At 36.9% G+C, this 26,432-nt stretch overlaps 1 protein-coding gene across 1 annotated transcript in view; it reads left to right on the plus strand.

Annotated features, from left to right (window-relative positions):
- LOC134541884 (lysine-specific histone demethylase 1A-like) overlaps positions 1 to 26,432 on the plus strand; it is a 686,470-nt gene that overhangs the window by 621,152 nt on the left and 38,886 nt on the right. The window lies entirely within an intron of this gene.

A 26,432-nucleotide genomic window follows, 5' to 3' on the forward strand; every position in this document is an offset into this window, starting at 1 on the left:
TTAAGCGAATGAATGGCTTTACCCTAAGTGGGATCCCACAGACTTACAATCGTAGACTTTTATATCACCATTTGGCCTCAGAATTGAAGCTGTCACAGTTAACCTGCTCTTAGAGATTTTCGTAGTTGTTACAAATTGAAGAAAAATTTATTTAGAGATTTGATGTTTATGCTCTTTGTTGAATTAATCTTAAGGTTACAGTGAACTTTTAACTTTAATTTTTCAAGGAAAATTAGTTACGAAATCAGTTTTACCAGGCTAAAATAAATAAAAGTTAAAAAAAACTAAAAAAAACACGCTTTTATAGAAAATCCAACTAAAAAATAGAAAATAAATTTTAATAAATTTGAATTAAAAATAGTGTTAAATAAAGTAAAGAAATTTATTTTAAAAAAGTGTGGGGTGCATGGTGTTAATAGTTATAATTATTTTATTAACTGATATGAGTAGAAGGATTATCATTTTGATAATATCTTTAAAAGAACCCCGCTTTTTTTTAAATAAAATTATATTTTTTATTTTACACTATTTTTAATTCAAATTTATTAAAATTTATTTTCTATTTTTTAGTTGGATTTTCTATAAAAGCGTGTTTTTTAGTTTTTTAAAACTATTATTTATTTTCTACTTTTTAGTTTGGTTTATTTATAAAAGCTTGTATTTTTAATTTTTTTAAACTGTTATTTGTTCTAATCTACTATTAATTTATGGTGATAACTGTAACTGTAATTATTTTCCAAATTATTAATGTGTACAGCTGTATTGATAGTCAAATCCCGATTTTAGAAGCCATTATAAGATTTTTACGTTATCAATATATACAGTGAGACTTTATGGTATAAGGTTATTGACGAACAAGTGATATCGACCAGTCTTACATACTGTACGAAATTAATGCTGTGAAGCAGGTAAGGATGGGAGTTACGGATTAATTATTACGTGAAGCGTTCCACATTTACATAACAGGATTTTTGGGAAGGAAAAGGATTGAGAAACGATGAGGAAAGGACCTTCTCAATGAGAGTGTATAGAATATGTGAGACAAATTCGGATAGCCCGGACTGGGATTCGAACCCAGAGCCTTCCGATGACATGTCGGGCTGCTCTACAATTGGGCGCTCGATGTACGATAAATATGGAACAAAGCGCTCCACGCTTTTTTTTTTCCAAAATAATACTAGTATTTTTCATTCATTATTGTTTAAAGCTTATTTTAAAAATTATTTTTCACTTTTAGTTCGATGTGCTTTAAAAGCGTGTTTATATTAGTATTTAAAGTATATTTATTTTTCAATTTTTATTTTGAATAGAAGGATTGGTGAAGTCCCAGACGAATTACAGTTGGATTTATGGCACCAATCCCAAAATTTGTTGAAAAGAAAGCAATTATTTTTTTCAGCCGTGGACAGGATTAGAATCCACGACCGTTGAATCAGTGGGTTGACGTCATCGAAGACCCGCGCCTTAATCCGCTCGGCCAACAAACTAACTGTCGAGGACATATTGTAATAATACTAATACCCCGAGTGCTCGAGCTGGAAAGTAGGTAGACGGTACGCATGCGCACTGCACGGTTGTCTCACTTGCTCTCACACAGAGGTTGGGTGAGGAAATTATTTAATACTGTCGATCCTAATCAGGATAATGAGATAAACTTATTAAATTAGTGTATTGTCACCGGTCCTCGATAAGTGTACGAAGTTTAGATTAAATCTGTCCGTTTAAAGTGGGTCAATATCGAGTGCAAAGGAGTCGGTTACAAACATACAAACAAACATACAGGTGAAGCTAATATAAAGCGTGTAAAAAAGGATAGTGTTGATTACATCACAACTCCTCTATATGCTTAATTTTTGACAATTAGTTTGTTAAAATTGCATTTTAAGATGGACAACACAAATATTGTAGCAATTCGTGTAAAGTAACTAATGTTAAGAAATAACCTATAAATGTAGTAAAACTTCATAAATTAGAACAACAAACAAAAAATTAACTACTCAAGTGTACACAAAATAACTCTAGTACATCTTGCAAATTAAGTAATACATTAGTGAATACATAAGATTTGCTAAAAAAAATTGCAGATTTGCGCTCATTTAATTCAATGTTGCGTAATTGAAAAAAAATGGATGAAAGACCGGATACACAAGAATATTGTGTCATCAGCAGAAACTAACAACATAAATCCATGCGAATGACAGTGCACATTAGTTAGTAATAATTGATGTAAAACGTACACATCACAACGAGCGAGTTGGCACATTCGGTACAACTCGAGTTCATTTTCTGTTTCAAGCATCCATATTTTAATATTCCTTGTGCCCTTGAAACTACGGCAGGCAAATGTTTGGATGGTTCTTTAGTTTAATATATGGCATGCATGACCCATTCCTTTTTTAATTTCCTTGACTTATGTTGTGTGTGTTTTGACAAAAAAGTATTATTAATCTAGGATAACATGTAGCCAGAATCGACATATCGACATTTAAAAAATAAGAGGAGGTGTAACATATTTTTGTGGATAAGGTCGGAAAATTACTTAAGCCGCAGTTTTTAATAATTAGGAAAGTAATGTTGTAAGTTGTACTTTGACTTTACTTGAATGTCATTTTATGTAGTGGATGTAATGATGCATATGTCAATTGGCAGTTGTCTAGACTGTGCACTAATTTCTGCTCCCTCCCCCTTGCTAATCCACGCTTCCTGCTCCCACGCGCTTTCCTTCTGTGCTGCGATTGGCTATGAAACCGCTTCAGCAGTCAGACAAGCGTGACTTAACTCGCCCGGTTTTTGGTTTCATAGCCAAACAGACCGCCTTGGTTGCTATGTTATGAAACTCCGTTGCGCTGCATCAGCGGTCTAGACTCAACAAGGCGTGGGCGAAGCGTGTTACCGAAGCTTGTTCGGCAAGCGCGTGGGCGGTCGCCTCGTTTGGGGAGCGGCACTGGAACCCCTGTGTAAGCTAGGGGGGTGATCTGGAACTTTTGGCTACGTGTTTATATTCCTCTTGCCGTGGTTTTGTTATCGCAGCGGTAGGTATTTGGCACGATTCCGCTCGCGGGACGGAATTCCTGCGTGCCTAATCTTCATCCCGTAAGCAGCCCGTGGCAAACGTGATAAGCTACCTGGAATATGTTAATGCTGTTTTCTCACGACAAGCCCTGCACGTTGCATGCCGAGAAACAGTGGCCGAGTTTTGTAGCTTATCGCCATCGGTGAAGCTGTAGGCCGCTTTCAAATTTTCTTTCAGAGAAGCTCTTTAAAAATGTTTCAATGTACTATATTCTTTTCTTTTGTTCGATATTTTAGGCGGAGAGCAAAATGGCCCAGAGTGTATAATTCATAGCATGATTAAATTACAGTAAATTCACAAAATTTCAATGAAGAATGCACCACGATTATAAGAAGAAACTACACGGCATTCCGAGTTTTTTGTTCTGTCGTAAACACAGTAAACATGCACGCAGAAGGAAGAAATTAGACTTCAGTTATTTTAAAGGTTTCGTTAATACAAACTTGAAGATGATTATTATGAATTTGCGTTGAAAATAATTAAATTCAATACCTGTAAATTTACAGAAATTTGTATCTGTTATTACATCGTAGCGATACTGACCAGTGAAATTGCGAGACTTGTGTTGCTTACTGTCACGCATTTATTTTTTCACGAAGGCTGACAAGATGACCTAGTTAAAATTGTTTACTAATTAGTGGGATTTTGCTTAAAAATGGTTAAAACTGCTCCAATCATAAGAGTGCAGGTTCTCAAACTACTTGCGTACGGATCAGTGTTCTAAATCAGAAACCAAGGGCAGCTTGTATCTCACTGCTGTGTAAGCGTTACGCCGTGAGATTCTTCTCAATAATTTGTTTGGCGTTTATCCGTGCTTTCCAAAAACAAATAGTGTGGCTTTTAATAAAATATCTTTGACAACCTATAGTGCAATGTAATGTTGTTTACTAGGAGCGCGGTGTTTCATTAAAACAGTACAACTTAATTTTAGAGACGTTACCTGCAGACGGCGAAAAACGACGGGCGTTGCCCAACCTCCCTATGACGATCCTTGTAGTCTCGCCCCCAGACGACCCTCGCGCGGCGCAGGCAACAGAAATAATATTTTCCCATTTTTTAAAAAAAACCTGTGCCCATGTTTTATGCATGGGGAGGCCCGTGATTCACTGCAAGTGTCTTTTCCCCAGCATCCCCTTCCCCCAGCCACATCTTTCTTAAGCCAGACCCACACGATACCCATTTACTAAGCATTTTCATACCTGTTCTCTGTTAGCGCGCCTGCTCTAGTGTAGGTAACACTTCAACACGCTTTCAATGGGTCTGACTCTGGGTATAAAAGTTTTCATACACTAAGTCTTAGCCAATATCTACCGTAATAGAACGTGTTTTATTTTCTGCTTTACCTACGAGCAGAATTGGTCAAGATGGCGGACCCATGCATAGCAATATAAACCCTATATAGTCCCTTTTATAAACATCATGGGACGTAACTAACGTAATTTTTGCCAAATGAAACATTGTGATATTAAAACTACCATGGAATATATTTGGTAAACTAAAATACTCATGGAAATAAGTATTGCAAGTTTTAAAATACATAGGTAATAAAACTGCATTACATTGTTAATAACACTTAGTTTCCGTTTGGTAGCTCGAAAGTCTCGGTAGAACAGTGGCAAAGCGCGTGATTGTTACGCCCAAAAGGTCATTTTTGACGTGGTTAAAAACCTAGTAACTGAAAAAAAAAATTTTATTTATTATTTTATAAATAACAGATTACTGGATTATTCGTATTGTGCTTTGAGCAAACATTTATTAATAAATTTTGTTTATCTTACTGCTATAATTATATTAAATACATAGCTCAATTCATTGATTGTAGTATTTCATACTATGTAGGACTATATCCTTTATTTTTAATTAAAATAACATTTAATTATATGTTCACAAATAATTTAAACAAATAATATTTCTCTAATTAAAACACCTTCATTTATTATGAAACCTGTTAGCTTGAATGAAAATGCGTGATTGTTTTCATTTACTTAAGATTTAAGTTTATTGTGCGAACTATGCGTGTTTCTTTGTCTTACTAGGTAAAAAAAATTGTTAGTTACAATTTTTCAAAGTAAGTAGTAACTTAAGTTAGTAATAAAGTAGCATATATAAAAATATGTGAATCTGTAGCATTTTTTACTATGGCAATGAAATTCGCACTATTAATACTGTGAATTAGGTAGATGAACTGTCCTATTAATGTTATATTATAAAATATATAAATAAACTACATTTAAGCAAATCCAATTTCCCTTGTATCCTTTAAATTGTATTTTACAAAATTTTTAAATTAACATATAAATGAAAATTCAATCTATTTTGTTTTAAAATGGCTCAGTATTTGTTTTTAAATACTAATCCCAACTTTTCTATGGTATTTTTTTTGCAGGTGAAGTGTAGAAGATACAATATTAAAAAATAATCCATCAGGTTACATTATTTTTAAAATAAACAGCTGCAATTTTCATATATTTTTTTTTTTAAATACTTGGCTAAATTGACAGTACAATGTTTATCCTACCCCAATATGCTTGCTTTTAGGGTTGGCAACTGCGTTGCCTGAATTTCTGTTAGCATTCTAGGTATCGTGTGTATTGAGTTAAGAATTATTTCTTCTCTTCTGCTTTAACTTTTATACCCATGGGTATAACATAAGGGATAGCAGAAAGTGGGCATCGTGTGGGCAAAGGAGGGGTTGCCACGAGAACTTTTTTTCGAGGCTTTCGCCGTTATTTTTTTTTTAGGGCAATACCTAAGAATGTTCCATAATAAATCATTGCATAAGAAGTTTTGCTGCAAATCTGGTATTCGAAAATAATAAAAATAATGGACTAATTTAGTCATTTTCATAATTGAAGTTCATTTTCTACGTTTCTGCAGCTGGGGGATGCACACAACTTAACTTTGTTTGTTTTCCTACAAACTAAGTATTTCGTCTTCTAATTAGTAGGTATGTTTGATGGATAAGGACAAATCCGCAGATATGTTTCAGTTATCAGTACCTACATGTAGCTATCTTGATAACACATTTTCTGGCTTAATGCAAAAAACCATTTTGTTGCTTAAATCAAAATCTCACTTACGGAAAGTGAACATTGTAATATTTAGGTTAGTTGCTAGTTGGGTAAGTTAGATCGTATTATTAACGTAGTATCCATGCTCCTGTCATGCAAATCGCAAATCGCATTTTTTTTTTTTTTTTTTGTATTTTAAAGTGATGTGTTTTCCATATATGCTTATGTAAATTATTCTAACTTTTGTTTAGAATAAGTTTTCAAAAGCTCTTGTAACAGAAATTTTACATTTAGTGTAGTTTTCTAAAATTTTCTGCCTGCATTAGAGCACGTGTCATTCATTATTCATTGTCTCTGACGAAGACTTAAGAAAACAAGATTTTGTGGCTGTAAAATGTAAAAATATAGGTCTAGCGTTACCTTTTTAATATTTTGATGATTTCAATAGTACACTTCCTCAGTAGGTTACATGGTTTTTAAAACTGTAGTATAACAAATTATACTAATCATGTTATAATAATCGCTTGAAACTTAGCTCTTTCTTCTTAGTTATTAAACACGGGCAGTTATAATTTTCTGTTTTGACGTGACAACGTCTAATAAATTGATGAACGCCGGCTGCACGCACGAAAAAGTGTCCCGTTACGCACATTGTCCCGTTACGCTGTGTCCCTTTACGCTCATTGTGCGCTTGCGCCGCATCTATCTCTCTTCCACTCGATTGGAACAACCATCGATTTGACTTTTTCGAGGCACATTAAACTTGAAATACTCCTATTCGTTTCCTACATTTCCTATCATCGTCTTATCCTTAACAGAATAACACAGATTGGAAGAAGTTAAATAGCAAACATGTATAAAAGTTATAGTTAAAATAATCTCTTCGTTAAAGTAATAAACATATTTGAATTAATGAGTGCAAATAAAAGTAAATTTATCAATTAAATTGTAGATTTCATTTCAGTCGTTCTTTGTATCCATACAAAAGAGTGATAATTCAGTAAAAATGATTCAATTTTATTCATAAAAGTATGCAATCATTTCATCAATGTTTTGTTATGACGTTGTCAAGTTAAACTATCGTCCGTAAACCGACTTTACAGACAACCAATTTTTAACTACCATTATCTACAGATATATGTAATTTGTACGAGTGTTTGAAACCAATAAATTATCATTACTGGTCATCGCTCCTTTTTAATCGTTTTGTGTGTTAGTTTGCGTCCAGCTGAAACTCCACCTTCTGCCTTCAGAACAAAGGAAATCGCATATTTCTTTTTGAAGCGATATCATAAGAATGGAAAATTACAATCGTTAGTTAAGAAACCCTCATTCTCACGAAATACTTTTTTTCCCTCCCTCCCTCCCTCCCTCTCTCTCTTTCTCTCTCTCTCTCTCTCTCTCTCTCTCTCTCTCTCTCTCTCTCTCTCTCTACTTTGCTTCTCTTCCCTGGCGGTGGGCCTAAACGCCTAATTTATTTCCCTTAAATTTTAAGGCAAATAGTTGTCAGTGACAGCTGCCCTCCTCCTCTTCGACCTTTCTTTTGTTTCCTTCTCGAGCGAACCCCTCTTCACGAGGGCGGGAAGCTACAGTGGCTCGGCGGCCATGCTGCGACCCTCAACACCCCTCCTGTCCCCTGGAACAACCCGGCCCCCTATCCAAGCGCGGTGCCTCACGCGCGAACACGAACTGCTTAGCACTGTCCTTGTCAGCGAGGCAGGCCTGCCAACCGGCCTGGACGAGGGTGGCTTCCCCTCTGCGCCGTGTTGCCTGCCGGCACACTTCCTCGGGGGAATATTTCCAAAAGGTTTCAACCTCCAAAAAATTCTTCCCGCTGTAAACCTTGTGCGTTATCACCGAAAACGTGCAGTTAAGTCCTAGATGACAGCGACATACAGCAATTCATTAAAATGCTTCCCATTTACGCAATTTTTAACGTAGACACTCCATAAACATAACAAAATAATCCAGAAACGTCATTACACACATTCACGTTAAAAAAAATGTTTTAAATATTAATATTAGAGGTAAGATATAAAACGATTAGTTAATGAAAAAAAGGTTTTTATCTCATTCAAGGATAATAACCCGATTCAAATAAAAATAAAGGGTCCGATGTAAAAAAATACTTTTAACAAGAGTTGTATATTTCTGAAGCTTTAAAGTAAAATTATTTTTTAAGAGGCTAGCGTAATTAATTGCATCGTTAGAGCTTCAGTGCGTAGCAGTGTTGTGTGCGTGCTTTGACAGTGCTACAGCCGTGAGCGCTGGGGTTACTTTCTCTCCCACGAAATCGACGTTTTTTAGTCTCTGTAAAATTTGACTCAAACGGAAATTTTATACAGTGGATATTTCACTGTTTTCTAGTAGTATATGAAAAGTTTACCTCCGACAACCTTGTGCGTCACACCGAAAACGTGCAATTAAGTCCTAAATAATAGCTTGTGAACGCTCCATAATATTGCATTCCGTAAACATTGTTGTAGTAGACATGCAGTAAACCAAACCATAATTAACTCCAAAACATTTTTCTACATAATAAAAATTGAAAAATGTTTCAATATATTTGACTAAATATGGGCTATATTCAATAATAATAGGAAAAGTATTTAATTAAAATTTCGAGGATGGAAATCATGTATTACATAAATATGAGGCGCTCGACGTGAAAATCGCTTAAATAAACATTGTTGCATATTTTTTAAGATTTTAATGGGTATATTTGTTGCAAGTCTGGTATAATTATTCTAACCGCTGAAGCGGAGCGTTTACCGTGCTGCGGTGATGCTAAATGTCGCTCGGGCTGGGACGATTTTCGCTCCTAGGAATATTTAATAATGGAAATTATCCCAAAGCTGAACTTTCGTACAGTTGCAAACTCAACGTTTTTCAGTAAAATATCAAAAGTTACCGCAAACCTTTTGCGTTCATAAGTCCTAAATGATAGTGTCTTACAACTATCCACAAAAATCTATTAAGTAAATTAAAATTTGTAAGTTAAACTCTAACTATCATAAAAAAATCTAAAAAATCTATAATTTCCTCAAACAAAAGGAAATAATTTGAAAGCACACAGTGAGGCAAGTGGTTGGAAACCCGCCCCCCTTTTTTTCTTCTATCTGAAATGGAATTCTGTGTACGCTCGTGATACAACGTATTTATAGTTTATGTATTTGTAAGTATATCAAATATAGCCCCAGTCAAGATGCATGCTATGACATTTATATTTTTATTTATCTTGTCTAGCTTGGCCTAGCGGTAGGGCAAGAAGTAGGCTGTGACATTTGTATCTTACTTGACTCAACCTAGCCGCAGGCTAGAAGCAGGCTGTGACATTTATCTGTCTACGGTGACGGTCGAACAAATACCTTTCTGTCAGTGAGTGGGTCAAGGCACCTGTTGGAAAAGCCTTTACATGATCGACTATCACAGTGCGTAGGTATGGTATATTTTTTATAGCCTTTAAAACTCTTTGTGTTGTTATATTTATAAAAGAAAAGTATTCAGTGCGGCTTATGATCAGAATGCACGCTACACGCTATCTAATTATCTCAGAGGCACGGAAATTTCCATTTTACATCACATCGCATAATGAAACGTCGAAATATGTAAACCGGAAGTACGTGTGAGAACCCGACGCGGCCGTCACTCGTGACAGACGTGTAGAATATGTAGATATATTTTAATTGGCACTTCTTGCATACTATTAAACCTTGTACCTCCTTTTTTACAGAATTACTGCAATACGAAGTTTAAGAAAACTTAACTTTGGGCAGCCTGGTTGTATATTTAAAGTAGAATTCAAAAAATTGGAAATTTTTTTAGATAACATCTTCTGTTAAAGGGCTGATAGGCCTATTCAACGAAATATGTTCACCAGGAATAGGTTTTAAAATATTTGAAATCATTTCGCAGGTTGTTGTTGCAGAAAAGAACCATTTTGCTTATGGACTGAAATAATCAATACATTTAAGTTACGGATAAATGGTTGTTTAGTTCTTTCATATGATCCACAATATTTTCATGACATGTTATAATTGAGACTTTTTAGCGTAAGTAATCATAGTCAATTTAAGTTATCAACAGTTGTTTTAATAAGTATCATAATTCAATTAATTTGCCTTTAACTATAGTTATAGAGCAGGAATTTTCGCAATCAACAGCTCTACGTTTAGTTAAAAACCTTTAAAAAAATCAGTTAGAGTTCATTACGGTCATTTGTCTTAGTTGTTATATCAATTTAATATTACACGGTTATAAATCAAACTTAACCTAAGTGTTTACTTGATATTGTGGTGGATTGCACGCCTCGGTAGTCCTGTAGGGTACTTTGTGTGACATACTGAAAAATAGGTTTGATCAAAGTGAGCTATATTTACGTGGATAACTAATTAAGCCTAGCCTTGCCGATTTTATTACCTGTTACAGATGACAGCAGCAGCGCATTATTTCGCGCAATACTTCATTAAACGTTTACATATTCTTATTCTTACGTAATTTTGCATACTTTTGCAAAACGTAATTCGAAACTCCAAACTCTCAATTCTGAGGTTGGATCCGGTGTTAGCATTAGAATTATTGCAATTATTATACACATGTCCAATTCTCTCATAAACGCATAAATTCTTTTTTAGATTCAATTAAAGACATGGAACGACGACACCTGTAAATAAAGGTATATTTTCAACGAATTATTACGCGTGTTTCAATTATTAGAGTAGGCCTACCCTATAACTGGCGTGGCAGCCACACACATATTTTTTTTTTAATATTCAGCTTAAAAAAGCGTTTCAACGAAATATTTATTCCAAGTTTTCCATTATTTATTCACATGAAAATTCGATGTTCTGGTTAGTGATAAGTAATTTAACTAAAACCATGAGACGTTGTTTAAATAAGAAGAAAATAATTGGCTTTGGTCTGATGAACGGTAATTGAACTGGAAATCTCCAACAGGCGCGCTGCTCTCGCGCTGTCGGTGACAGATGTTTATCTGGAAGGGAGCTAGTGACGTCTTCTTCACACCGGCGTGGAAGCGTTCTCGTCGACAGAACAGGTGTCGTATCTGTCGGTGGACTCTGCACGTGTGGGGGACCCGAACGAGCCGAGCTTCCAGTTTATTTTTATTCTCGTCCTTTTTTTTTTTTTTAAAGAGGGGAATAGTTTTTGATCAAGGGACGGGATATTCAAAACGGTGCGCGCAGCGTGCGATAAGTTAGTGGCCGTCGCCGCGGACGGCTGTGTACGAGTGTCTCCCCGTCCCCCCCTCCCCCAGGAGTCGCGGGATTGTTTCGTCCGGCTGTTATACTGCGGCCGTGATGTGCGCTGCTTTACGGCCGATCTCCCGACTGGTATTCCGTCGTCCGCTCCCGTGCGCGACCTCGCAGCGCCGCGCCGCGTCGTTTACTGCCGCTGTGCTCCTGCGCGCTCTCCAGTGTTCCCGCCAGGGTCCTTCAACTAGGAATTCCCTTTGCTTTCATTACGAAATATACAGTCTCAGGTGTTTTTTGTTTGTTTATGAGTCGAGTAAACTAACGTAAGGTGCTGGTTCATAACGAAAATTAGATATCTTTTTTTTTTTTTTTTTTTTACAATCTACCCATTATTTAAGTTGTTAATGTCGTGTATAATGTGTTTTGGTTCAAATTGACTGACAAGTATTTCTCTAAGCTTAATGATAATGGGTTTTATAATTATTTTTTTATTGCAAGTATCCGAATTTCTAGATTATTAATGAATTTGCGATGGTAAAAAATAATTTGATTGTTGATGCTAGCAGTTTTGTGCACTTCGAAACACAATACTTCTTTAAATGTCTTTATTGAAATTTTAGTAGGCCCTACCTAATAATATGCAGTACCTTTAATATTTATATTTTAATTTCAAAGTTTGTCACAGATACATTCATGAGGCTGTTTTGGTATGCGTATTAAATGTTTTTCTTTTTATAAACAAAAGTATGTGTTGTATTTTTCATCAGATAACTTTTTTTTTTCGTTATATTTACTTGTGAATGGATCGTTTTTAAAATCAGGTTCATTATTTTTTTGTTAGGAGCTTTCAGATTATAGCAACGTAAAAAAGATTTTAAATGTTCTATTTATGCCTTGTTGATTTAATAATTTGGATAATTGATTTCTAATAGATATAGTTAGCATAAACTTGACAAATGCAAGATGGCGGGGTGTGATGCTGCTCGAGGCAGCGCCGACGAGGGAACATCTACGCCCGGTGCCACAGGTAGGCGGTGTGTGACGCCGAGAGCTGATTTATGCAGCCGTGCGAGTGGTGATGGCTGTGTCCGTGCCTGTCGCCTGGGAGACGGCGTCACCGTGTGTTCCTGCTACCCCACAGCGCCCTCCCTCGAGAGTTCTTCGGAGGGAGCTGTAATGGCAGGATGTTTGGCAACGGGCACCGTAATTACCGCCTGCTTTTTTTTCCCCTGGCTCGCATCGCGTTGTTTTTAAAGGTTTTAATAAATGAACAGTGCCCGGAGGTCGTTATCTTGTTAATTAAAGGAAGCGCCTGTTTGCTTTGTCTGAGAGGGGGCCGTCGGTTTTGCCCGCGGGAGGGAGCTTGGCCGGAATCTCGAGCTCCAACGCAGGTCCTGACCCGCTCTTCTCTCGGCTTCGTGCCGCTCGATCTGTCCGATTCTGTCCTGCGAACACAGACCCTGCCACTGCCCGGCTTGCACGACCATGCTCTCTGATTGGTTTTCTGTCCTTCACTTGCCTGCTGGTCCTGGTTCACGTGATACCGCATAAGGTGGCGGCGCGGTAAATTACTATGGATATTCATCTTGGCTTTACTTAAGACCTTTATACAAAGTCAGTGATGGGCGTGTTTGTATCCGTAAATACGAATATGAATATAGGTATTTGTATTTACAGGCATGAACACGAATATATTAATATTTGCATGTGTGAATACAAATAGGTACGTTTGTATTCGTATTTTCTTACTGAATTTCGTATTCATGTATTCGTATCCACATCTTCATATTCGCAAATACCTACAAATATTCAAATTCGTGTTCCGCATATTTGTATTCGCATTCTAGTGAATATGGGAACTTACCACCTTTCAGCCGTTTTACCAAAATATAGACCATAATTTTGGGTACTTCCCAACGTCCTGGAAGAAATCTTATGGTCCACACTCCACTGGTCCACCCCTCTTCCGTAACCATACCCTCAAAATTAAAATTAAAAATATATATAAATAAATTCAACTACCTGTAAACAACACACATATATTTATATTTTATGCAAAAGTAAAATCACACACATGTTACATAAATCTGTATAGTATAAACATAAATAATTGCCTCAATTCTTTAATCAATCTCTTAAATAAATAAATATATATACATATAAACACATAATAAAGTATAAATTTTTACTTTTAAAATATAAAAAATACAATAACAATACAGTAGTCTTTAACTAATGCTGCATGTATAGAATACCATAAAACTATAAGAAAAACTATAGCGATGTGTTATGCTGCTTTTGTTAGAAAGAAATTTCATAGATGACTTCTTTTATATAAGAAAATAAAAATAATAGGACTTTTACTTTTTAATAGAAACTGAATATTAGTAATAGTGCTAGAGAAAAAATATCTTCTAGTATACAGCTTTGGTTGTGAAACCATCATTTCTTTCTTTATAATAAAACTAATATTTCGATTTAATATTATAACATTATGATAAATAATAACTCTCGTTGGACTTTGGACCATTCAGTAGAGTACAGAATTATATATATATGTCAATTTATTTTATTAAATATAATTATTCTATACAGAACAACATAATCAAAGTGGTGGTTGTTCACGCACACATGTTGTTGAACAGTTAGCGGAACTGCAGGATCTGCCAGGCCGTCAAATGGGGTTCGGAGCAGCAAGATCTTCTCGCCATGTACCACCGCCTGGGCGGCCGTTCACAGGCTTCCTTGCGGTCGCTCCTGTGTTTATGTTATCGCGCTGAACAGAATATCTAGGTAGGTAGCAGGCTCGTTACTGTCACACCATGTACACCAAGTGACAACGCCGTTTTCACGTTATCCACTTAACACCTAGCTTTAAAATTACGAGTTTTTTGTTTGTAGAAGCTAGCCAGTTATCCACGACTGCCCCAGTCACACCTCGCATTCTAAAAAACAACAAACAGCATTAAATATTATTAAACTAGAGGAACATGAACATTTTACATGCAATTTATTTCACTACAAAACTGACAAGTACAGTCAAACTGTAAGAAAACCCTTGTTAGGGGTATATCCTTTTAAAAAAAAATTGGATCCGGTAGTAACTTTTGTGGATCCTAGACTTTCAAAGGAAAAAGATTATATAAGAAACATATTTTCTTAATCTTCTGTATTTTATAAGGAACCATTTATAACTATTTAAATTAAAGTAAATAACACTTAGCTAAAGCCCTTTTTATAATACCCTGTAAAGTATTATTATTTGTAGATACTTATTTGGCAGAAGAATGTGATTCAGCTTATTTCCAATAACTATAATAACATATAATATAATTTTATTTTAATATCCTATCGGTGTAGCATAAGGTACAGACTGTCACATTAAATATTAAAATGGTTTTATTTTCCCCTTTAAAATTATGAGTGTTTAATTTATTATGATATATTTTTATACTTTGGAATAGACTGAGTCAATTATTTTGTTTGTGCCTCACATCTTTGTTTAATGTTTGTCTATACTTTAATTTTGAAGTTTAGGCAAATACATTTTTTTTACCAGGCCTCTGGAAGTAACCAAAGCTGTGGTTTAGAGCTCGGGAAAACAGTGTAAATATGAACAAAGATGATACATTCAAGTATTCACTGATAGGCGGATTAAAATACGTGTATATAGATACATCAATTTAAATATTTGTACATATTTACAAATATGAATACGCGAATAATAATATTTTATAGAGATTAATTGAGACGTGTATTAACAAAATTTAGACTTTTTTTTAAAAAATTGTACTTAAGTGTTTTTGGGGTAAACCTGTTAGTTTCATGTTTATAATTTTGATTTACTTTTTCGGGTAGGTACTTTGTTTTTAGTTTCAAAGCAACTTAAAAAACAAAACAAGAAAATGGCGCCAAAGACAAAAAAACTTTCAATTTAAATGTTTGTTTGGTAATAATTTTTTTTCGACCAAGGTTGGCAGTTTTTGTAATCATGTTTCTCATTGGAGAATATTGTTCATGGCTGGGCGGTCGGCAGCCGTCCGTCAGAGACCGACCGCGCGGAATACAGCGTGCGGTCACGCGGTTGGTTAGGCGATGCTTATAAGTAGGGGCATGCAGATTTCGCGAAAAGATTTCGATACTAGATGAAAGTTAAAACACTGTAGCATCGTCTGTGTTTCGTCATTGGGTGAGTTTCTCCCAAGTACACATCGATTGTTACAACACCAATCACAGTGATTCAGTGCGGAAGCAAACGAGTCCTGAGTGGCCCCGGTCAAATAAGGCAACGACTTCTCTTGCAGACGGCCGCCAATCAGAAGGAAAGAAACCACAGGTGCTGGTATACCTTGTTGCAGTCTAATAAGTGTTCAGATCTTTTCGCGAAAAATGCCTGCCCCTACTTATAAGCGTGAGGGGCAGTACGTGTGTGTGACGCACGCGACTGTCTCACAGCACATTACTGGTAGATTTCAACGTGCTATATATTGTTTTGTTTTTTCTGTTCTTTATTTTGAACGTAAAAGAAAATTCCAATATAGTTAACCAAATTTTGGGGTACATTTCTAAAAATAGTACTCGTAAGTATTTGAATGTTCACTTATTGTTGTGTAAGCCCTCATTTTACCAAAGCCAACGAGAGGCTACGTCCACGACACTCGCTGGGCTAAGGTTACAATTTAAAAAAAAATTTAAAATACCAAGACATTTTTACTACCTACCCCGCCCATTTCCGCTGTGTCGAGCGAAAACCATTACAAGTAAAATTGGAGAGCAGAGACGAAAAAAACACTGGTTGGGCAGGTTTGTACTACTGCGACAAAAAATATCAAGTGAGTCATCATTATTTATGTACAGCAAAATATTATAAAGCTGGGTAGCAAACTGCACATTACTCAAAATTATATGGTAATTACTTGGCTGCCAATAAAATGTCGCAACATTTCCATTAAATAATATGTTAATTTTTTTTAGGGACCAATGTCCATATCACAGAATCATACGCCTTACATAATAACATTAAAATTTATATATATTTAAATATTAAATTTATTTTACATAAAAATTACTAGGCTTTATATGATAATGAGCGCCGCGCAGCGTGATTATAAACACCAAACAATATAATATTGAAGAATGCTAAAAAAAAAACGGTGCTTGTAACTCAGTACACGTGATAGAAGTAAAATGTCTTTGGCATTTCAAACCTCGACTCGTAAGTATATCGTAAGGGGTAAAACATCAGAGAGAGAGAGCGAGAGAGCGAGAGAGCGAGAGAGAGAGAGAGTAAGAGAGAGAGTGAGAGAGTGAGAGAGAGAGAGAAATACGACAATTTTGTAAATAAAACTTATTTAATATGTATTTAATACATAGCTGACCTAGCCTAACGTAAGCAACCGTGCACACGTTGTTTACTGTATTTTAAACGTAGCTATCCTAACCGAGCGTTTACACAAATCTATAGTATTTTAAAGTTCACTATCCTAACCTATCCAAATAATTAAACTGTTAATTGGTTTTCATTTCTTTTTCAAGTATTTAAGATGTCCAACCTTTTTGTATTTATTAGAAATGTGATTACAATAACAATAAATTAATATACATGAATTAACATAATTATTACTAACTTCAAAATAACTGCTCAGGATATGTATAATTATTGATCACAAAATAATGAATAATTAACAATAAATAATTCTCACTGGTTAAATACGGCATAATTAAAAACTGTTCTTGTTACTGTTTCTTCAAACAATTCTGCCATTGTCAACATGCCAAATCTCTGAACGAAATATGAAATGCACAATAGGTAGCGTTATCTTTGCGGTAAATGCAGGGACTGTCTCAACAGCGCTCTCCACGCTGCGGGTTGAACAAGGAGGAACGCTAGCGCGCTGGTAGCAAATATAAAATCCCAGGCATTCACAGCACACTGTATATGGTACCTATATCTATTTTCTCAAACAAGCGCATGCGCACACTTTCTATCTTATTCTTTCGTTCATCTATCTCTCTCGTTTTTTTTTTTGGGGGGGGGGGGGGACGACGACGACGACGACTTATCATCGCACAAAGAGGAGAACCGAAACGAGCCCAACAACGTATCTTTATTTCTCTTTTGCCGAGTACCTAGTCTCTGTACTTTTCGCATCAGAAACGGTTCACAACAATGTTTCACGAAAACGTTGCATCGAAATTCAGCTTTGAAATTTTACTCTCATCGCGCCCAAAGAAACTAACGGGTCGTCAACAAATAAATGAAAACAAGCTAAAAAAAAGTTATAAAAGAGAGGTTATGTTCCGTTTATAAAGTAAAATACATGTGCATTTGCATTGCATGCTTTTCTGAGAATGAGTTATTTTGGGTGACAGTGACTATCTAAATATAAGCAATATTATCAGTACTGTAGTGACCAGTGAATTAAAGCTGAAAAATGAACAGTCGCTTCAATTTCCTTCACCGAAGCTGTTGCTTCTATTTATAATACACAGACTTTAAAATCATGTTCAAAAATGTCGATAAGGTGCAAAGTTGTGGTACGTAGCGACTTGGGAGTAATTTTTGCACTGACTTGATGACTCAACAACATAGTTCTGGTGGGGCTGTACTAGAAATTATGGGACGACTCTTTACCAGGAAATTCTTGTAGACAGGCCAGTACACTGGCCAGTGCGATCTCCTCAAAATTCACATTGTTCGTCAGCGAAAGGTCTGCCGCCTAGATCGTAGTCCAGGTCCATTTCCTCGCCCGCGCTTCACACGCGACCCTCAGCCGTCAGCTGCACATCGCGACCCAGTGACTGGCCACACCTCATTCACGGCGCTCGCCTCGCGTGACGTCACAGTTCTCCCGTCGCGCTCCCAACGGCCGCCCAATGCGACAAGATTTTAAATGTAACATTTTATAAAGTAAAATTAGGGCCTGTCAAAAATAAAAAGTATATATCAAACCAAAATAAATAAACAAGTCAAAATAAAATGAATAAATATATATTTAATTAAAAAATACTTAATGTTATTTAATTTTAAAAAATCTTCAAAACATGGTTACCAACTTAAGGCAATGTTACGGAGTTTTAATTTCGTTATTTTTTTTTTATTTTCTTGTCTCGCATGTTTTAAGCTCCATCCATCTCAGTGCATAAAAAGTAAAGTTATTTTAATTTTGAAATCTTTGTAGCTGTCAGTTTTTATCTTGGAAGAAGTTCTTCAGTCGCTTATGTTTTGGAGAAAGGTCGAGCAGCCCCCCTCCCCTCTAGATTGAAAAAATCCCTTGAGGGGTCCTGCTTGCGCTTGCAGGATCGTAACTGTGAAACGGGAAGTATAATTGTAATAAACACCCCCCCCCCCATGGGAATTATACATATTTTCATATTTTCTACCCTGTAAACCAGGTTTAGAATAGGTATGTTATTTAGTAAATATTTTTGGACAATATCACTCGCTTTGACGTGAAATGCTAATTTTTTCTCCCCTTGTTACCGGCATTGTGTATTTATTTCAGCTGGAAGCTACAGAATCAGACTTTACTTTCCGTCTAGACGAGTACAATATATTTTCGGCCAATATCGTTTCATAAAAAAAAAGTAAATTTGGCGGGTGGTTAGGTTTAGTTTGTTCGTAGGGTCACTTTTTATTTTACATTGAAATTCTTGGTTTGTGGGCACCGAGCCGAAATAGTTCGGTGATTCGATTTTCGCTATGGCAATGACTTGATTGTTTGGAGGATTTGTTTCTCCCCGTGTGAAACTTAACCTTTATTTTTTTTTTCAATGTTAAGAATTAATTTAATTATCTCTTTAGCAATTATTGGTTTCTCTCTTTTTTTTTAGATCAATTTTTTTCCTTCCATTTTCTTCTCGTAGAAATTAATCGCTGTTATGCAAGCTACATGCTAACGAGTCGCACGACAACATATAAACGATGGTTTGCTTGTGGATGTACATATATTTTTTTAGTGTTTAGATTTTTGGAGTTGGAGGGGTTGTATATCTCCCGGAGGGGCGCAAGAGTTTACTCTGCGAGCTGGGGCGGCAGTAAATGTCTGCGAACGAACACACGCGCTGACGTGACGGGGGGGGGGGGGGAAGACCCTCGTAAAAACCACATCGAGAGCCCCGGCGCCGCTCCTCGCAGATATACGCCTCTCTCGGGGGCCCCTGACCCTGAAGAGGGGCCGTGGGGGCTCCGAGACCACACTGCTTGGAAGTCTGTACCTCTCTATCTCGCGACGCCTGGCCCTTTGACGTGTCTCGGTTGTGGTTTGAGCGGTCCTGAGGGAGACGCCTCACCGCCAAACTCTTTCCACTCCAGTTGAACGTTGGAAACGTAATTAATTTGCCCCTCGGTTTGGAATTATGGCGTACTTTATGCCTGTTGGAAGTAAAAGGCATTGGGGAGAAAATGCCAATTAAATTTTTGACCCGTAACAGGAGTTTGTTGAACGCCAAACATGTTTTTTGTTTGTCTTTTTTTTCCCCTGATTTATTTATAAAGGCACCAAGAGAATCTACTGTACATCACATTGAAATACTATTACTTTCACATGTTGTTCAGGACTTACACTGAACTTCGCAACGTGATACTGCGTTTGTCGCAAAGAGTTTATGTAGATTAAAGTTTGTTTTGACAAGCCATCATATGGTACGTCTAATTTCAGCTGTCGAAAGCTAAACGTCACATGTATTCAATGAAGGAGTGTGAATATAAGAAAGAAAGTTTTTTTAGCGTGTGTGGATTCTTTGAATAATAAAAAAAGAAATGGTTGCCTGATTTATTAAAAGGAAACACACATCTCGTAGTTGGCTGTCGCTGATAGCCATAAAACTCTATGTGCTACCCCGGGAAAATTCTACATGATCGTTTCACACAAGTATATCCCTAAATATGTGGGCCTATTAAGATTTCATGGTAAAATATTAAAGTTGTTGTTAGTTATTTTGGAATATTTCTTAGACAAGTTACGATTCACATAAATCCCTGGAACTTCAAAACGTAAGTGCTTTCGAACATTGTTTTTCTATATACAAGTTGTTCATGGTAATTTTCTTTGTTATCTCTAAAATATCGCAATAAATTCACTGAATCAGGTGATAATTGTGAACGCGGCCGCAGTAAAGTTTGGTTAAGTAAATTGAAATGTTTTTTGTCACCGCATGAGGTTATCCTGATCTCGGCCCAAAGTTTCCACGGGTCGTTGTCAGTGCCTATGATCGCCGGGAGGCTGGAGGCCCGGGGCCCAAGATATCGCGCGCCGTCAGTACGGGCGCTCCACCTGTCCGCTGGGAACCTGTTGCCCCTGAAGAAAGTGAGTTATGGGCCAACCCCTCGAAACGTTTTCACGGTTCTCTCCTCCCCGTCCCGAATCCGTCGCAGTCGGGTTCCCTCGTTATCTCCCCAACAAACAGCCCACGAAACCATCGCCGGCAGCGTGTATTCTACACCTTGATTTATTCCGCGAGGCATTGCCCCCTTCCGCTACCCTTGCTTCTTCTCTGCACTGACGATGCTCGACCGAATTAAGTCCTCCAGCGCCGCGTCTTACTTTTTTTTTTTTTTGACGTCGCGACAATTCAGGAAACCATTGGCCGTATCGGGGAATCTGAATCGACGGGTTGAAGCTTCCTTGACGAAGCGTCCGCGCGGATCTAGCCATCCGCTAGCTCCAGCGCGTGACTGAGAAGATGTCACAACACTTAAGCCAGGTTTAAACGTCATATCCATACGTTATTGGTTGCCATGCGTTCCTGAAGGTGCGAATCCCATGGGTAGGTTTTCAAGGTGTTGAAAATTTCTGAAATTTACACTTTGAAAGAAAATTTTTATTTTGCATGGTTGGTATTCATACAACAAATAGTTAATCTCGTACATGTTTACTGCATCTGGTGCAGGAAATATTTGTTGAATTTTACATGTTGAAATTGAAAAATACCAAATAAATTATCTGAGGTTTAGCACTGCGCAAATCTCCACTTGATGTACACCGGTGATTCTTATAATCATTCCGGAATTTGGAAGGTTTTTACCCAAGGCGCTAGAGCACACACAGATAATGAGAATGTGTCAGTGAAAGAGTAAATTTGCAAGATGGCATGCCTTACTGATGCTAAGCATCTATGGCTAAAAAATAGGAGTCAGTTGTGTAAGAAAGTTTTTGCCACCCACGGTTCAGTATATAAACATTAATGTTAACAACTCCATGCGAAGAAATCTCCCAACATTACAGGTAAAAAGTCACTTGCGGCAAGAACGGAAGAAAGAAGCGTTCTGCTTTCTCTTGAAAACATTTGTCTCACCAAGGAGGATAGGAAGTTGTCAAACCTTACTGTATGACCGTTTTGCGGACATAGAGAAGTGACACATTCATTTTTTGAATGTTTTTAACCTATGATTGTTTCTGTTATGAAAATTAATTTACCCATGGCGGTACATAAAAAAGGCACTGATGTGCAAATGAAACTTTATGTTAATGGAACTACCCTGTAATATATTTTGTAAAGTAAAATAGTCATAGAAATAAGTAATTATAAGTTTTTAAATATTTAAGATAAATGGCATTACAAACATATGGTCCTAGCATCATGACAATGGGCTCGGTAGCTCAGCGGTAGAGCTTGTACTTCGTAACTTTAAGGGACATAGTTCAAATTTCGTCACTGGGATTTTTTTAAACTTTTTAAATAATATAATATATATTTATATGCGTTAAGGTTTGTTTGTAGTAATTTTTTACAGACTGATTTCAGTCTTTCAACAAAAACATTTATACAAACATAAACATAGTGTTATAATATGTGTTTTAAAATGTTTCAGGTTAATATATCATAGAAATATAACTTCTAACGTTTGGGAAATTTTATAATATTAACTTTTCAAAGAATTTCAACATGGTGGATTGTATTTTAATAAAATTCGTTGTCGAAAATGAAGTCCAAATTCAGGGATTATGATTTTTTCACGTCTTTTTTTTATCAGAGCCGTTTATAATAGTTTAATATTTCCGTTTGTTTCGTGCTGCAATCTTTGGATGATGGTGGCAAGCAACGTTTACGATTCAGGCAACAAATTCTAGCGGCGACCGCAGAAAGTAAGTGTGTGATTCGGTTCTAGAAATTTTAGTATGTATATTTTATTTATCAGTACATTAATTACAGTAGGTATTATTTTTAAAAAAATTACTTCAAATTTCGTGTCATATTTTCGTATTATAAGTTTATTTGATACATGAACAACACGAGAACACATGAGATTGTTCGTTCCCGAGGTTATATGTTTATCCATCACTGGCGAATACTGAAAGACTTGTGAACTTTTTTTATATCCGCCTTATATTTAACATTTTTTGTAGTGTCCAAACTTTTTCATCCCATCCTGGGCCCCTTCTAAGCATACGCAGGGACAGGCTGTATAAATACAAGCTTTTTAACGCCCTTACCGTTTGGTATATACGTACAGCCTACGGCAAGTAACCACCGGCAGGAACTAACGGATTATTTCACGTTCCTGGCTGCAGTTGACGTTATCAGTTACACCAGCCCACGAATGTTGACTTAACCAAGGGTCCTAAGGTGGGTTCTGTGGATTGTCAAGCAATGAAATGAACCAATACATATGAACTGCAAGCTAATGCTAATAATTGAAAGATCAAGCACAAGATGGTGAGGTATATGGTTTATTTGGGAAGTGTTGTATTTAGCGGCAAGAAAGCGCATCAAAGCTTGTTGCAGCGGGCGACGCCGTCGGTAAATGAGCTCCCCAGGGATGCCCAGGTGTCGGGGCCCCCCGTCGGCATGAATTGGGGGGGGAGGGGGGCAGGGAGGACCCCGCCGGAGTCGAAGTCGCGCGGCTGGTAGCCCGCTGCCTCGACACGGCTCAGGGCAACACCGCGCTCACGGTCCGAACCCTAGGTTGTGTGTATCTACCAAAAAAGCCTCGTGAATTTAAAAAAAGCTTTGTTTCGGTAAATAGTAGCTAGAAGTGTTTTCTGTAGTAATTGAAATAAATATAAATCCCTTTCGGCACAGCCTACGGGCGTAGGTAAATTTCGAAGTACCTATTTATTCTGGAAATACCTTGGCAACATATAAATTTCTGGAACATTTTTAAGAACATAATGTATATAGCATATTTATGTTCTCCAGAATTACAAAATTATAGTTTAAATATATGCTCATTTTCCATGCAGCTAAATTATTGCGAATATTTTTAACTCAGTGTATCTAGCGTTGAATAGCTTAGAACGAATTTCATATCATATGCCAACTAAGGTGATTATTTAATATTTTTGACCTTCGAACACTTTTTTCATCCCGTGCACTAATAACGTGGACGTACAACAATTTGCTTTGCATCAAGGTTTAAGATAAAATTAAAATGGGGTTAAAATAAATTCAAACGAATGTGGTACTAAGACATTTATATATATTTAAATTTCGACCCCTGTTTAACGGTAATAATTCATTTTATCAAAATTTTTGTAGTATAGGTATCTATGAAAAAAAGTAATGATTTTTTTTCTTTCAAAACTTATTATTTCCACCCCTTGCAGTATTGTTTATTTAGATGAACATTTATTTTAACAATAGTTTTAGAATATATTTAGAAAGTTAAACTAAAATGAGAATGAATTCGATAGCCTAAATGATAGGGGATTTTTTATTTATTTTCTTATTCCAACCCCAGGATTTTTCAACCCCATGCAATAATGGTTTGTATTAACAAAAATTGTTTCAGACAAAAGTTTTAGAAAATTCTTACAGTAGAATCAGTCATCTATTCTTATGATTTTTAAATCAATCAATTTTATATTTCAGATACATGTATTTGTATTGTGTTGCTATGATTACGTTTACATGACAAATTGAAAGTCAGAATCTCGCCGTATTCATTTTCGGTACGAATCTTTGATGCTGATGCTGATCAGTCAAAGGTCGTGTCTCTTGTTTGTACCACGGCGTGATGTTGACGACGAAGACTCGGTGCTGCGCAGCCTCGCTCACTTCTACATTCACTCTGCGATTGGAGTTATGTGAAGTCCACTGTTGACCTGGCATGAGCGAGAATGACCACAAAGGGAACCTTTGCCTTCGTAAGAATGGAGCGCGTATTGTTCGCTCTTGCGTGATTATTGATGGAATGGATTTGAGACATTGGAGTACAGGCGCACATTTTCTTTGCATTAGAGCACTGATTACATAGATTGCATAGTTATGTTTAATATCTCCTATCCGGTGCCTTTAATCGATAAACAAAGCACTGTTAGCTATTTCTGTAAAAAAAATGAAAAACATGAGTTAAGATAAACCGCACGATCCTAACGAAATGATTTTAATTTTATTTTTCCTGAACAAGCAGTAACGGAGGTTATCCCAATGATAAGCATTATTTTGTTTGGAAAACTTTAATCCTTTGCAGCTCTAGACAATTCGTTGAATCCACTTGTACTAACATTCGCAGCTATGTGTGTCGGGAAGATACTCGTGAAAGAGCGTCGCCGATGGCGGTTGGCACGTTTTACCGCCAAGCGGAGGTGGCTGACTGGCAGACGGGCTCTCGTGCGTCAGCGGCTGTTTGCTGAACCTCTCCCTCATTTTTACCTCTTTCTCTCTGTTCGGAGGCTGTATCTGTTGTTGTTGTGTCTCGGTGTTCGCAGGGGCATCCCCGGCAGGGCGTGAACCGATGCCCCTGTAGGGCCCGTTGTGGGTTATCGTGTCCTTATCGTAATGTGAATGACGTAACATTGTCGCACGAAAAACTGTCCTGTTTACTATTGTGATTTCCGAATCCACTGATTTTTAAAGAAGTCAGCAGCGCATAGTAAACATAGAGTGCCAAAATAAGTGTTTTTGTTTATTTATTTCATGCATTAAACAAAAATATTTTTTTTTTTTTTTTTCATTTCTTGGTTTTGTATCACACAGTCCATTCCTTTCTGTTTAGAGCACATTTTTGAACCAGAAACATAAAGTATTCAGGAGTGTTATTCTTCCATGCTACCAAAGGACTCAGATTGGAACAAAAAATTCAAATTGACCAATCAGTGTATTCGGAATACTGTCCAATAGATCCATGACGTTAGATGGTCACATGGACCGATTGGCGATCAGTATCCGTAGCACACATTTTTAGACATTGATATTATAGACAGGCCTTAACCGGACTGGCGGCGGTCAGTTTAGCTTGGGGACGAGTTAGGAGACGTTGAAACAAAATGCGGTCCTGTAACCGTTCTGAGTTCAACGAATCGCGCATTTTATGATCCGTCAAAAATATTACCTTTTTCACTTAACCGTCAAAATATCATTCTACTTGCTTCTTTTTGACTTTACCAACTCAATTTTTTGAAAAATGTATACTGCGCGCCACATATATCTGCGAGGCTGACCGCCACAAGGAAAGGACATTGTACTTTCGCATTCAGGTCCCTAAGTTGTTGGGACCGTGGAGAAAGGGGGAAAGCAAGCTTTTTAAACACTGACGCTTGTCTGAAGCACAACAGAACACTTTGACGGCGGTGACTAATTTAGTTTTGTGGCGCTCAGGCTCGCTTATATATGGCGCGCAGTATAAATGCGTAAAAACCTTCTCATTACTCTCCTAGTGGTTAATAATTATATGCAAACATCTATAAATAGTATACTTTAACCCCACAGTGCGTGTTGGCGCAACGGTGAAACGCTGGATTCGCATTTGGAAGGACCGGGGTTCGCATCTCGGTTCAAACATCATTATTTAGGGTTTCCATTGTTTCCCGAAATAACTCCAAGCAAGTTACAATATGATATGGTCGATTCCTTCCACAGTTTCCTTGACTTGTATGTTTTTGTTGTTCGATATTGACATCGTTGATAGACTTAAAACTACAACAAATGAATAAATGATGTAAAAAATAATGTATTATCTTCGCACATGTTCCGTACACGTGAAGACGTGTGCTAGCGTGACACTCACGACATGACGAACGCAAATCGTACCGTCACCATTCATACTTCTATTTTGTTACGTGCACGTCTTACGCCTTGCGTTCTTCGCCGTGGACCGACCTCGTCGCCCAGGCAGAGTCCGCCGCGAGCTCCCCACACTCGCGGTTGACAAACCGCCACACATACATCACGAGGTTCGTCGACCCGTGGCAG

Source organism: Bacillus rossius (genome assembly GCF_032445375.1).
Source record: "Bacillus rossius redtenbacheri isolate Brsri chromosome 4 unlocalized genomic scaffold, Brsri_v3 Brsri_v3_scf4_2, whole genome shotgun sequence".
Taxonomy (NCBI): Eukaryota; Metazoa; Arthropoda; class Insecta; order Phasmatodea; family Bacillidae; genus Bacillus; species Bacillus rossius.